Source organism: Molothrus aeneus, chromosome 5, assembly GCF_037042795.1.
Source record: "Molothrus aeneus isolate 106 chromosome 5, BPBGC_Maene_1.0, whole genome shotgun sequence".
NCBI classification, from domain to species: Eukaryota; Metazoa; Chordata; class Aves; order Passeriformes; family Icteridae; genus Molothrus; species Molothrus aeneus.
Genome location: NC_089650.1, coordinates 15,027,613 through 15,042,668, shown reverse-complemented (window position 1 = coordinate 15,042,668; position 15,056 = coordinate 15,027,613).

Below are 15,056 nucleotides of genomic sequence, written 5' to 3'. Positions count from 1 at the left end.
CTTTGAGGTGCTAATGTTGTGTTGTGACTGCTTTTAACAGGCTGTGTTACAGCATCTGTAACAAAGCACCATTGTGCAGGTTTCTGGGTGTCCCACATGAATCACTGAGCTGGAGCAGCTGTTCTACATCAGAGAAAGCTCTGCCTTCTCTCCTCTGGAGGGTTTCATATTAGAAGTGAGGTAGGATTTTGTTCAAAGCAAAACAAGACTCTACCTTGCAGCAGAGAGCAGTTTTTGCTTGATGGTTGTGGGGAACACGATGTGCTTTAGGACTGGCCAGTTAGTGCAGGAATGATTGTGTGACACCAGTGAAAATTCACATTGCAGGCTTTGTGCTGTGCTTGGTCAGAGAGCTTAGGAAGTGAGCTTTGGAACCACAAGGGAAACTTAGCTTTTCCCTGCATGGGAAGGAAGAACAAGAGAGGATTGCTTTGGGGACACCACAGAAACCTCTGTGCTGAGCTGAGCACTCTCATCCATTGTCAGGGTCGCAGCCCAGTCTGCAGCTTTGGATTAGGGGGCATAGAACTGTTTTGGGCCAAGCATGAAAGGCTGCAGAAAAAAAAGATGCAATGTAATATAAAACTTTGCAGCTTGGAGAGTTTAGATGTCAGGAGAGAAAGAGGAGCTGGACCTTACAGCCCACCAGTCACACAGACTTGCCATGGCATGGCCGGGACCGAGGCACTGTGAAGGCAGCAGGTGTTGTCCTGGTAGCTTAATTTTGCTACATTATCCTCTGGGATTGATGAGTGGCCACACATCCTCCCTTTCCCCAGGCAGATGAGTCCTTCATCCAGCTCTCAAACCATTTAGAAAATGAGGTGTTTGTAGGTCCTGACAAAAAGCAGTCACTGGTGGCCGGCAGTGAAAAGCCATCAGTGACCACAACAAAACCCCGGAGAAAACCTGTACCAAAGCAGCTTTGTTCTCTGTTACCTTTTCCAGAGGACAACCCACTGTTTCCTACAGACTGTCACTTCTTTCCACCCCCTACAGAGAAGTCTTCTTTCAGCTAAGCAGAGCAATGTTGAGAGCAGGTCCTCCCCAAGCATTGCAGGACCTTGAGGAGAGGGCACACCCTGATAAATGGGGCTGTGGCATGGCTGCAGTCACTCCTGGGCCAGCAGCTCTCAGGGAGTGAGGGGAACTTCTTGGAGGGGATAAACATGAGAGAAATCCCACCCCATCACTGGATAAAGCTGGGGTTTGTGCCTATGCAGGGTGGAGGAGCAATGAAGGCATCACAACCTCTCTCAGGGCAGATGGCAGGAAACCTGTGGAGGCTGAGGGACTGAAGGGGAGCCTCCATGCTGCTGTGCTTTGCCAGGAAAAGAGTGTAGGCACCAAAATAAGGACATCATGATGCCTTGAAGAAGGTAAGAAACCAACCTTTTCAGGGCTGAAACAGAACAAAAACAGTGGCCAGCTGAAGAGCCCCATATCTGCCCTTACCCAGACCCTGAGTCAGCCATGCTGCCCTAAAAATCCAGCTGCTTGCCTGGTTGCCAAGAGTCTGGGTCTCCTGAAGAAGGAATCTGCCTCCTCTGCCTCTTCCCAGAGGGCAGTTCCAGCTGCCTGGAGCCCTCTTTCCCAGTGGGAAGCGCAGGCAGCAGCCTGGCAGTGCAAACGTCGGTGGGCAGCAGGGCTCTGCCATTGCTCTCAGCAATGCTGGCCCATGGAAGCCCCTGCTTTGCTCCAGCCTTTAATTCCAGAACCTTTGGGAGCTCAGGTTTGCTTAGGTACAAGAGAGTTTGTTGGAATTCACCACAGCTTATTCGCCAAACACATTACAAATATTATTAAATTAAATGTAAATGGTTTGGAAATACAAATGCCAGCCTGTGTTTTTATCTCTCCTGTGTTGTTTAGGCATACAGGAGAGGGGAGCTGGCTCAGGGTAGGGTTCTCAGGAGTCTCTGAGCTTTTAGTGTTTTGGCATTTAATACCCATAGCCACACTTCTCATATTGAGCTGATAAATTGGCCCTGCACCAAGGGAGCCCAGGTTTATTCAAAATATCCCAGCCTTGCTCATTATTGTGACAAATCCATACTCCAGGCTTGCTGCCAGCTTGAAAGACTGGGTTCCTGATCAGCAAACTTTGACGACAACCAATTCACTATAACTTGCTATATTAGCAGATGAAGTGGGAATGAGCCCCAGGGAGATGAAAAGCCAGCAGAACTTCTGTTAACAATTAGGCAAAACTGCTGCCTTCATGCTGCATTTGAATGAGAAAAAGCTTTTCGATGCACTGGGCCTTCACCTTCTGTCCTTCCTCTACAAGAGGTGCATGTCACCTAACAGCTCTGACCTTTTGGCTTTGCCTATGAGGAATATGTCACTGCTGTACCTGAGGATATGTTTGAGAATTCCTCATTTTTTCCCCTGTAAAACACAAATACTTCTGTGGGCTTTAAAGAGCAAATTATTTCTTGACTTGTTCTATGTCTTCAGAAAGTACAGGAGCATCCACCATGTCATGCTGGTCTCAGTTTCATACTGTGCTAGAAAATGGAGGGGTGTCCAGGTGAATTGTTTTCAGAGGTCTCATGTGTTTTGAACTTGTTCTCCTCGTTGTATTGGTCTCTTCTCATCCCTTTTTGCTGTTAGTTCACTGTTTTTCCTGCCCAGCTGGAAGCAGTTCCCCCCAGCTGTCCATTGCCATGCAATGATCCCAGTAAAGAGAACGTTATATTGTCTTCTTCTTCCCCACTGTGGCAAGCAGGAAGTTTGGCAGATGATGTTTCCTGACAGGAAGCTGATGCAGGGCACAGGAATCTCTGTTATCTCAAAAAAATCACCAAGCAATGCAATTTAACATGAAACTACTTTGGTGTGATTGACTCCAATTGTTATTCATAGCATGGCCTCATATTTGCATTGTTATCTGGCAATGAAATTGTCACATCTCTGTCCCCTGTAAGATTTGTGATTGCCTTGCAAGCTGGAGAGTCAATTTAAATTGGAGGGGCCAGTTAATAATGTACAAGATAATCAGTTTCACATGGCTGTTCTCAGAGATATTAAGGAAAGTACCAAAGAAATACAAATACCATGTGACACGGTTAGCGTCATACTGAAGGATCTGGGATCAGCACAGTATCTTTGGTATCTACCTGGTAATTATTACTGTGATTCCCTGGCTTAATTACATTTATACCTGCAAGATTACAAGATAATTATGCTTGAATTTATTGCAGGAAACTAGAAATTGCATGGTTTGTTAACAACATACAAGTAGAGTGTAATTGGCAAACATGACATGGTTATTTGTGCAACATCTGAGAGCATGTATTATTACTTCCAAGATCCAAGATTGTTGTGTGAGAGGCAAGCATGAACCCCAGCCAGTTTAGCACCTGGTAATAGGAAAGCAAAACACCAAGGAAAAAAGTGCACTGTAAAGCAACCTGGCAGTTCTCCAGGGCTGGAAGCAAAATCTTAAAAATTAGGGTTTAGAAATGGAGCAATTTTCTATACCCTATTTTCCTTTCTATTTGTGATTTTTCTGTCTTTTTTGGGCTAGGATGCCAACAAGCATTTTTACCTTTTGCTTATATTGTAGGCTTGACTAAAAAGTATTTTCTGTGATTGCAGCTAGCTGGCCTTTGATGGCCTGAGCAGTTTCCATGTGAAACAGAGGGATAGAAATCTGGCCACCATATTCTTTGGATTCAAGGGAAGAGAACACATTCTGATGGATAGGGCCCAGGGCAGAATACAACACACTGGCACGGGTTTTTTTGCCCTGCCCTTGGAGGTATTGCCTTTGTCTCCTGCAGACAGATGCTCTCTTTCTGCTGAGACCCTGCCTAGAACACTGCCCCTCCAAGCTCAGTTGAACCTTCTGGGCACAGGCAAAGCCTGGAAAGGGAAATAAAGATGCACTGGGAACCCAGACTGTGATGGGGATGTTTTTCTCAGTTAATTGGCAGCAGCAGTGAACTGTGTATCCCAGGGCTGCATCCTTCAGACACTGATCAGGCAGGTTTTGCTCCAGAGTCAGGGGGCATTTGGTCTGAGCGGCACATGAAGGATTCAGCTCAGCTCCTGTAGAATCAACAGCACTGGTGTGGTACAAAAATGTCACTCACTTGAGACTCAAGCCATCACCTGGGCTGGGGCACCAGCAGTTTTTCTAGGAGTTGCCTTGTACCTATGGTGCTTTTCTAGGTAAATATGAAATTCTCACACCTTGGCTTTTTGTTCCTCGCATACTTATTAAAAAATTAAAAATACAAAAGCAAAAGCCTCTTGAAACTCATAAGCCTTTTCCTTGCCAACAAGTCATGTAGAGTTGCCTCCAGGTTTGCTGAATGTCCTGGGACTTCAAGAAAATCAAGCAGGATGTTGAAGTATCCGGTATCAGCATAACCCTGGGCATTTCTACACATCCTGAGCTTTCTGTAGACATCAGGTGTGAGTATTCCTTGGTGCTTGTGGGGAATAACAGCAATTTCACTGTGTGATGGCACTCTGCAGCATTTGGAAAGAATTGTTTTCACAATAGCAATGTTTCATTTCACCTAGAAACCTTGAAAGAGTTTCAAATATGTTTAGGCTTTGTGGCTAGGCACTGAGTGGATGGCTTTATACCTCCTACTGAGACTACTTAAGGATAGGGGTACTAGGAAAATGAAGAATTTAGTTTGGCACACAGACAGTGTTAAGAATAACAGAAATGAAGAATTGTGAATTCTTTGTGGTACAAGAACAAGGCTAGAAACAAATTCTCCTATAGCAGAGCTCAGTGGAAGATAAATTATGATTATCTGTTACAAAGCAGAGATGTTTTTCCCGAAAGCGTTTGAAGAAACCAGATGACTTCAGAGAAAAATGTCTCCTTATTTGAAAACATTTTTTCTTCCCCTTCAGGAAAAGAAGCATAAACAGGGATTTAAGCAAACCCTACCAAGTGAACTTGCCTTTAGTAGCACCTTCAGCATCTGAATCATTTCTTTGGGTTAGATATTCTATATAGCAATGGGCTGTGTTATGTGACACAGCTGTCTTTTTGCAGTGTCTATTCAACCATGTCACTGAAATTGGGGAAGATCTCCAGACAAAATCTGTGATCCTCAGGCTAATATTTTACATAGCTTCTTTTTTTTTTTTTCTTAATTCCTAAAGTTTCCAATCGTTAAAATTAAATTTAAACGAGCAGCAGTTTTTAATCTTCAGTGACAATGTGTAACTTGTTTACAGGCTGACTGTCTCTCTGCTGCTCCCCAAAAGAAGAGCTCGAGTCTGGTAAGAGAGGACTCAGTCTTTGCTGAACTGAGGTTCGGTGTCACTACATTTCTTCAGAAATTTAGGCTGGGCTGCCACCCTGCAGCAAGTAGTTTGCTTGCCAGAAGTGGAGCCAGGAAGTCAAAAGGCTCCTCCAGAGTCTCAGCAGGGCCACCGGCCCCAACGCTGGTTTTGGAGAGCAGAACAATGGCTCATGATCTTCTCAGAGCAAAGGAGCAGCGACTTAAGAGGGTCCTAATGCAAATAACCATTTTCCTCTCCGCCAAGCGAGTGCTTCCAGCGGATTTGTTAAGAAACAAAGAAGGGAGGATCTAAGTCTGTTTGCACCCACTTTGTTTTCCTTTACTCTTTGTCTCTTTGCAAATCGCTGCGTTTTAACAGAACGGCAAAGACTGCTGCTTTTGCAGCACACCTATTGTATAAATCATCGAAACACATCTATTTTCTAAATCCTCGAAAGTGACCTGCAGGCTGCCAGAGCTGCACAAGGCTCAGCGAGGGGTGTGCCGGAAAGCCCTGCTGAGGGACATCCTGCTTTCACCCACACGGGATGCAAGAGGCGCTGGGAGAAGCAGGGATGCAGGAAGGTGACAGAGAGCTGCTTGCCCTGCCCCTTACCACCATGACAGACCCAAATCAGGGTATCTGGGAGATAAAGCAGCACTGGTTACACAAGCTTCAATGCCTGCTCCACTCCCAATTCCCAATACTAGTGGTTTGTGCTTTCACGTTATTCACTAGAGTTGATTCCTGAAAAAAACCCCAAAACCCCCACAAATCCCAAACCACACATACAAACAAAACCAACATCAGTTTATTTCTCCCAATCCCCCTCACAAATATCAGGTGCAAGAAAGAGCTTTTCCAGCGACTGAAATTACAGGACCAAGTACTACAACTCCAGCCCAGATAGAAATTCAAAGACATAATTGTTTACAGGTCTAAAAAATAACCTTACCCTTAGAAGAGGTATCTTCAGTGCCTCGTGATCACACTGCTGTTGCCACAGAGCTGACTTTCCTACAGAAGCAGATGAACACAGACTAACAGAACTGAACTGCTGTAGTGGTACCAGAGTGTTTACATGGCCACACTCTTAAATGCCAAGGTACAAGACACTTCCCCAGAGCTCCCAATTTCACTTCATAATTCTTGTAAGCTGCATCTTTGCACCACCAAGTCTCACCAAGCCATCTTTGGTGCTGACTGGCCCAAATTCAGCTGTTGTACCTGATTGCTAAACAGCCACACCTGTTGGGGCACCTGCTAGAGGTTAAATTTTCCTCCCCTATACGTGGCTAGGTAGTGTTTGGTGTTTTTGAGGTAGAGGGAATTCAGAGCCTTTGCCTGGTCCTGGAGGCTGCTTGTGATGTGAAGTTGCCTTTTCCTTTTGGCTGTTTTCTCTGTGAGTATGTCACACTTTAATAACACTGGGGATATAAGGTGTGGAATGATTTTGCCTGACTGTAAAGTTGTTCTTATGTTGGGTACTTACTTGCAGAGCTGTGTCTGTGTGGGGAGTAGGTGCTGTTGCCTTGTCTCAGAGGGTGTGTGCTGACACTGCTGAATTTTGCTCATGGGTGACTTGTCACAGGTCCTTTACAATAAGATTATATAAATAAGCTCTGAGTAAGTATCTTTTTGACTAGGTATAGTTCAAGGTGATGTAACATTTTATGTGGAATTCAGCTTTGCTTGGGGTGCGTATGCTTTTATTGCAGGAAGGAGGAGAATTATTGGGGCTGAGGGAAGTGTTGCTCTCTAGATCCAGGCCCTTTCATCCAAGGGACCTTCTCTAACTGTTTTTCTGGAGTTCTCAAGGAGCCAAGGAAGCTATAGCTCCTGTGGCTGCCCTAGGTATGCAGCTCTGCCTCTGTGTGAACTTAAACCAACTCTTTTCCTTTGTGCATTGCTGTTTGAAAGGAAAAAAACTGAAGCCTCCATTCTGATGCTTTGATGTTCCTTCACTGCTCAAATGTGCACTTAAGGAGCCTTAGCACTTTCTTCTTTTCAGGAGTGGGGTTTTTTGTGGCTTTATTTCTTTTGATAAATCCAGCAGCCCAATAGGAACTGACTTGCAGCACTAAATAGCTGTTGCTTAGGACCTGAAATCCACAGTATATATATTTTGGGCTACTCTTAGCCTCATCCAGTAGGCTGAATGTCCATTAGCAAATGGAGCTGATCATTCTGTTCAGCTGCACTTGAAAGGAATCTTGTCTGTGTGCTCTCAGCCTCTCTGTGCTATCAGCTAATGCCACAGTGAGGGAGGTGGTGGGAAAGCTGCTTTTTTGGGAGCAAATCTTCTGTTCTGACCACATCTAATATGGATTGACCTTTATGGCTAGCATGCAGCATTACTTCCCTGGAGCCCACCTGCTGATGGGGGTAAAATAATGCTGGACTTGGAGCTAGTAAAACATGAAAATCCCTCTTTCGCTCATTGATTCAAAATGTATCCAGGACTCCGCATGTGTAGCGGGTTTGACTGCAGTGGTTGCTAAGGAAAGAGCAAGTGTTCACTCTGAGGAAAATGAGAAAGCAAATTGTTTGAACAACCTGAAGTGAAGACAGGAAAATCCAATGTATTATTGTGGTGAATTCAGGTATTTAGTTTGGAAGGTGATGTGATGCTCAATTAATTAGTGTTTGCTAAGTGTTTTAAAATAATGTGAAGAAGTTACCTGAGATTTGTAGAGCTTGCTAATGGCCTTATGCTGTAAGCTTTCAGGGCTAGATCATAATTTAAACTGGGTGCTAGAGCTGTTTCATTAAAGGGTCTGTCAGCACTTATGTTATTGAAAAGTGTTTTAATATTAATTCTTGTTCCTGGTGAGCATGGTGGGAATGCATCCACCTGGAACTGAGGGGTGTTTAAGCCCTTGTTAGTCCTGGAACTGCCTTTATCAGTCTGGTAAATGAGAAAAACTTCTTCCCTACTGAGATGTTTGGTTGTGATCAGTTAACTTACTACAGCTGAGGCACAGGAGCTGAAGGTGGGGATGCAATGTGAGAGGATGAAGAGAGTTGAGATAATGTAGTATTGGGTTTTGTTTGGGTTTTTAAAGGAAATACATACAAGAATGAAAACCTGTGGTCGAGGGGAAATGAAAGAGAGGTCCTTGGAATGTCACTAATTCAAGCTGCAAATGCTGTGACAAAAGTTGTGGACTTGGAACTACTTTAGCTGGGATGAGTATTGCCAGGTTCAGGTTTTCCGTACTTCCTCCTGAAACCTCAGGGTTAACTTCCCCTTTAGTCTGCTTTTGTTTTTCTGTTGAAACCTCTAAAACAACAATTTGGCAAGAGAAATCTTTCCTGTGCATGAATTCAAAAAGAACAAGCAAAGCATAAATTAGCATTTGTATTAGAGAGACACTCAAGAGAATGGCGTCAAAGTCACAGGACAAAAAGCCCTGTGTGTGTTTTGGTGGTCACCTTGCTGATCCATAAGACACTCTTGACACTGACAATGAAAGCCCAACAAAAGGAGGAGGAGTGGTTCTATGTTTAGGTTTCTGACTTTGCCCTCTAGAGACCTGAGTATTTCCCTCCATCCCTTTACCCTTGGGCAAGCAAGAACAGCTTTAGAGCACAGCTGGGAAGGGAAAACCCAATTGTGAGGCCAGGAGTTCTCATTAGTAGGTGAATATTGATGACTTCTGCAAGAAATGAAGGTCGTGGAAAGCTGTGTTGACCCGAGTCCTCCCACGAGTGTTTTGCAGGCTGTTTTTAAAACCCTATCAATGGCTTTGCTTTCCCCTTGTGCCTGGATGTGTGGCAGGGACTGACTTAGCCAGAGAACAGTGTGGATTCTCACGCCCTATATTTAGGATCTTTCTGTTTTCTGCTGAAAACTGACCTGCTCCTTGTCTTGGATGGTTGCAAACTAAAATAATAAGGTGTTTGAAGGCTCTGATAATGGTTGTCACTTTGGTTCCTTGTGTAGACAGACAAGAGGCTGCTGGGAAAAAAATGTAAATATTCCTTAGAATCATCCTGTGTCAGGGGAGGCTTTTAATTTTAAAATAAGTTCATTTGCCTTTTAAGCTTACTCTGGCACAGCCTATGTGCTATTTCCTTTTACTTATTTTCACTTTTGTAGCCATTCACTTTAGGAGACTCTATGAGAACAGTGCAGGAATCATGTCAGTAACTGCTTAGGGGCTTTTTGGGGTTTTTTCGTGCGTGGTTTATTTTGTGTTTGAGAACACTTAAAATTGCACAAGGTGAGATGAGAGGTGGACTTGTAGATTAGGAAACCTGTTGTTTTCTAGAAATGGGCAGATAGGAACTCTGTTTCTGTATGCACATTGCAAAGGAGCTGATGCAGAGTGAGAGGGCTCCAACCTCCCCTCAGAGGCATGTGATGTGTGCTAGTGCCAAAAGCAGGAGCATTGACTTTAACTTAATGATCTGAATGGGAACAGCAGAGGCAGTGATCAGCATTTGCTGGGTTTAATACCTTGCATAAACACAGGGATATTAAAAGTACATGGAATAAAGAAGCAGGAAGAAGACTACTGGAGTCTTCCTTGAGACAGTGGACCCAGGATGAGTCTCAGTGTTCCTCTGTGTTGTATTGTCACTTTAAACAGCCCTGGGAAGTCACTAGTACAGCTCTTCTGAGCACAGGACACCTTCATTCTGCTCTTCCACATCCTCTGAGGTAAAACCCAGTGCTCATCAGTGACTGGTTTGACTCCAGGTGCCTTCAGGAGTAGAAACAATGAGAACTTGACTCCAGGCTGTGTGCAGAGTGAAGGGGCAGCACATCTGAAGGAAAGATATGATTGTTAACACTAATGTTGCAAGCTTCTAGATAAAATGGGATTGGTCTTTTGCAATACACTCTGTGAAAGTGGAACACAGAGAAATGGGGGGGTTTGGGTTCAATGGAGTTTTTTTGTGGTTGTTTCTTTTTTTTTCCTCCCCTTCTGTTGTGGACTTGGGTAGGAGCAGGCTCTGGCAGGACCAGAGGGTTTCTTTCATCACTAGTACAGGCCTGTTTCCATAAGATATTCCACTTCTCTGTGACCCTTTCCCCTCTCTCTCCACCACTTATGGCTTTCCACAATACAACACAAAAGCAGGGGCACCATTTTGTCCCTGGAGTCTGCCTTTCTCCATGGAGGCAGAACTATAGTTCTGAGATGACAAACTCTGATGCTGGTGCCCTGTTCAGGTGTTTGATCCTTTCCCAGTGGAAGCATTCATGGGAGTCAGGCTGGGGACTGCCTGCCACCTTGGAATGGGTCTCAGCAAGGATGTGGTTACCTGCTGGGAGGTGCTCCAAACCAAAGGTGCTTCCTCTGTGTGGAGGAGGATAAAGCCTTTTGAGAGGAGCCATGAGAAATGAAAGGTTCTCAGTGACAGAAACAAAATTACTTGAGAGGAAGACCCTGGTGCACTGGGACTGTGGCCATTAGCAGCGAGCCCAGTGGAGCACTGGCAAAGCAAACAGCAGGGCATGGCTGCTTTAACCATCCCTGCTGTCTGTCTGTCCTGAGGAGCAAAAACCCCTGAATGGCTGCCAAGACAAAGTTTTGGCACCTGCAGCAGGGTGACACAAAGGCCTGGCTGGTTTGCAGCTGGAGGTGGGGGGTGAGCAGGGCAGGGTGGGATTTGTTTATTTTCGGCCTTTTCATCGGTTGGTTTTCTTGGCGGTTCCTTTGCATGTATAAACATTTCCTCCCTGTGTTCTCCTGCCTTTGTTGTTTCCCCTGGTGAATTGATGTTGCTGCTGTTATTGAATGATGGGTTTTTTTCCTCTTTATTTTCAAACATGAAGTGAGGGGATTAATGTGTGGGCAGAAAATGCCACAGGCAAGAAGTGTTGCCCTTGGCATGGAGGGGAAGATCTTTGCCAATCTCCCTGAAGTCCTGTGCTGCTGGCTGCACTCTTGTACCAAGCAGAGATGGACACAGATGAAAGCATATTGTGTTTTGTGCATGAGGGCCACGGTCAAAGCTGAAGTTTGATGTTTTTAGCATGTATTTATTGCCTCTGTTGGCCCCTCATTCTGTAATGGCAGCACCTATGGCTCTAGATCTGGATGCTGGGAGGTGCTCTGGATCCAAACCTCACAGACTTGGCTGCAGCGTTGACTGAGGTCACTCTGATGAGGAGTTTGCTCGATCTTCTGCCTCCTTTCCCCCGCAGCAGCTCTTGATGTATTAAGCAGGCTGCTGGAAGCAGAGCCATGTGCATGATGTAACTGCCCAGCACATGTTGAAGAGCTCTGGGAATCTCATCAGCCAGAAAGTTTGAGCATGCCCTCTCAGTGCTGAGTGCTGTTTTCCCCCCTAGCCCTTCCTTCAGAGGTGGGATTAGCTTCTGACACTACACAGAGCATTTGGGGCTGTCTCTGAATCCCTGCTGGTGCTTGCTCTCACTCCAGAGGAGTGTTTTCATCTGAAGCATGAACTGTCACCTGCAGTTCGGCCCCAGCTAAAGCTCTGAGGCAGCAGGAAAGAGCAATGGTTCACCTCAGCCAGTTACTCCATATAATTCACATCATATGTATTTGTGTCATAATAATGAACAGTGTTGCTTTTCAGTGGAGTAGAGTTTCCACTCTTCAGCAACAATAAATATCACATAGATTTTCTTTTCTATGTAAAACAAATAACCAGTGCTTGTTATTAAAAGATAATTCTTGGGGTGTTAATATCTGGTGTTGTTGCATAAACAAAGTGCTTTTACATGAATGAAAGGTTATCTAGGAACTCAATTTTTTTTCTTCCACTTTTTTGTTCTTATAATTCAATCCTACATGTATTTTGCTTGTTTTGTTGGGGTTTTTTCTCCTCAAGTTTCCACAATCTATTGTGAAAAGAAGACTGTGGTTTGCACCTTTGTACAGAGATGTTGGGTGACCTGTGAGATAATTCTTTACAAGGTAATGGAATATTAAGGCTGGAGTGAGTGTCTCTGTGTGGTGATAAGCCATCCTTTCAACTAGAGGGCAAGAGATGCTGCCCAGAACAGGGCTATGAGGTATAAAAGCATTTTTAAGAACTGGGGTGAAAGCCTACTGCTGACTTTTAGGTGATGAGTTCAAACCTATGGTCTGAACAGTTTTACACAATTTTCATGTATTTATGTTTACTCCTTGGGAAGCAGTAGGTTGCAACTGAAACCAAGCAGTAAATTTACTGCTAGGTTTTTTCCTCCTGCTTTTTCTGCTCTTTTGCCCACAGCAGTTTGTAATTGAGTCTAACAAGGAACATAGGTATGTTACAGATTCCTCTCTTAAAACCAGGCCTAGCAATCAGATAATTGGTTCCTTTCAGCAGATGCATGGCTCCAGAACATCAGTAGGGTTTTGTGGTAATAAGTGCTGTGTGGCCATGCTCTTTACCAGTCTGTCCCCAAGACTCTCTCCATTTACCTCTTGAAATACTAAAGATGCCAGCATGGGAATGGGGCTTGTGTGGTCAGAAGCTCTTTCCTTCCACCTGGAAGCAAACCTTTGGCACCTGAGTGATGCAAACCCAGATTTAATGGCTGAAGTTCAGAAAACCTGAGAAGCCAAGGGAGCAGGGGCAAAATTAATTGAAGGTTGGTCTGTTGCAGCCTACCATCAAAATATGAGCTTCTAATGTATAACATGTGTTCCTGCTTTCATTTGTCTGCTTTACAAGAGTTAATACACAGTGTTCTCAGGGTTCACAGGGGGGCTGTTCTCCCTCTAGGCTATTAGCTACAGTAATGGCTTATTTAGAAAGTTAGACTTTCTCCCTGCTGGGGGAAAACGTGGCCCTGAAGGAGAGGAAAGGGGGAGGAAGAGGAGAAAACTGACTATTTTGTTAAAGCAACTTAACAATACAATGCCAGAGGAAATGAATCAGAAGAGAGTGATTTCTGCAAGTGTGTATTTTTTTGCTTTGTGAAAACAAGTTTAAATCCTGGCCTCCTGAGAGCCAAAAGGGCCCATGTTTAATTTAGGATGGTAGTATGGGGTCCTGGTTCCGTTGCTACGGGCAGAGGAAAGTATTTCCAGAAGAACAAAGGATTGTTAGCTTGGCTTCTATCTTTACAACCTTCTAGGGACACTTCCCAGGATTGTGGGTTTTTTTGTTTAGGGTTTTTTTTTTTTTTGTGTTGCTGTTTTAGTTGTTATATTTTCCCATAAGAAATAGACTCCTCCTTCCTTACCTCACACCTGAAAACACACAGCTCTCTTCTAATATCATCTTCCACAGAAAATGAGGTTATCTGCACCTCACACAGTGTGGTCTTGTATTGGTGGCACTTGGCCCAATCGCCTGGTTCCTTCCTGCTGTGAGCTTACCCTGGCTCTGGGGAGTCTTAACACAGCCTAAGCTGTGCCCCACCAAGGAGCTCAAAGGGACCATCTGGCAGGCAGGGACTTTAGAGGACTGTAAATAGAGCCCTGCTTTTCTTGGACTTGCCCTTTGTGAGGAGGTATGAGGAAGTTTCCTTCCTCTCAGTTTCCTCTGTTAGCAGGCTTTGCTCCTTTGGAGAGGGCAGGATGGGAGGATGTGCTTCCACCCCACACTCTGGGAGGCTTGGAGCAATCTGCCTGTGCATGTACAATCTGTAGATTATTAATATCTCTTTGTGGGCAGATTGTTGGTGTGGTTTTGTCCATGTGCATTTCCAAACCATCCTGGCCCTTTCTAAGGGTAGTTTCCTGCAACAAACCCTCTGTGGGCTTTGAGTGGCTGATTCATGATTGCTATCCTTAGACTAAGATTGCTGGGTGAGAGGGGTGTTTAATCTTGGCCTTTCACATGGACTGACAGCTATTTCACACCTCTGGTGGTTTTTCACAGTGCTTTCAGTATGTGCTGATGCTGAACTGGAAATATTGCTCTTTTCCCTCTCCATGAGGGCATATGAATAATTGACTATCTGCAGATATTCTGAAACATCAGCTCCTCTTTCTCCCTCCACTCTAGAAACCCTTGGAATAAAGAAATAATGGAATAAGGGTTTCTAGAGTGGAGGGAGAAAGAGGAGCTGATGTACCAGAAGTTGGTACATTCTGGTGGGCTTTTTTTTTGTCTTGTGTTGCTTGGCTTGTTTATCCATAAATGGTGCCAGCAGTCAGGGAGTGAAATTCTGCTCTGAACTTCCATAGCTGGTGCCCTACCTGCCTTTCTTTGTGCAACATTTCTTGGCTCCTGACTGCAGGCCCTTGAAAGTAGCAGGGAAGGGTTTTGAAGCAAGTCTCTGACCTCTTCTCCTGCATGTTTGGAAGGAGTAACATTTTCCCTGCTACAGCACTGGCTGTGGCTGAGCAGGATGTGTGTCCATGCATAGCCCACAAGTGGGTCAGGGGCAAGATGTTTTGCATGTTCTACATGACCTTGTCATTCAGGCCAGAACACAAATTGTTGTGGTTTTTGACTTGACCTGATGTGATGGAGGAGCCCAACAGGGGCTGGACATGGGGGTGATGGCTGTGACTAAGGGTGATGCCAACAGGAACTGTGCAAAACCCTCTGTCCCCAGAGCCCAGGGGTGCAGTACCTGGTGACAATGGGTTGTCCTTTTCTCCCAGGCAACCAGTGACAGGAAAAGAGGACCTAGCCCCAGACTGCACTTGGGGAGATTCAGGGAGGAAAGTCCTCCTGATGTCCTCAAAGAGCTGTCAGGCATTGGAAATGGCTTCTCAGGGATGTGGTGGAGTCACCATCCCTGGAGTGCTCAAGAAATAATGTGGCACTCAGCGCCATGGTCTAATTGACCAGGTGGAAATTGTTCAAAGGTTGGACTCATTGATCCTGGAGGTCTTTTCCAGACTAAATGATTCTGTGACAATGGCAGG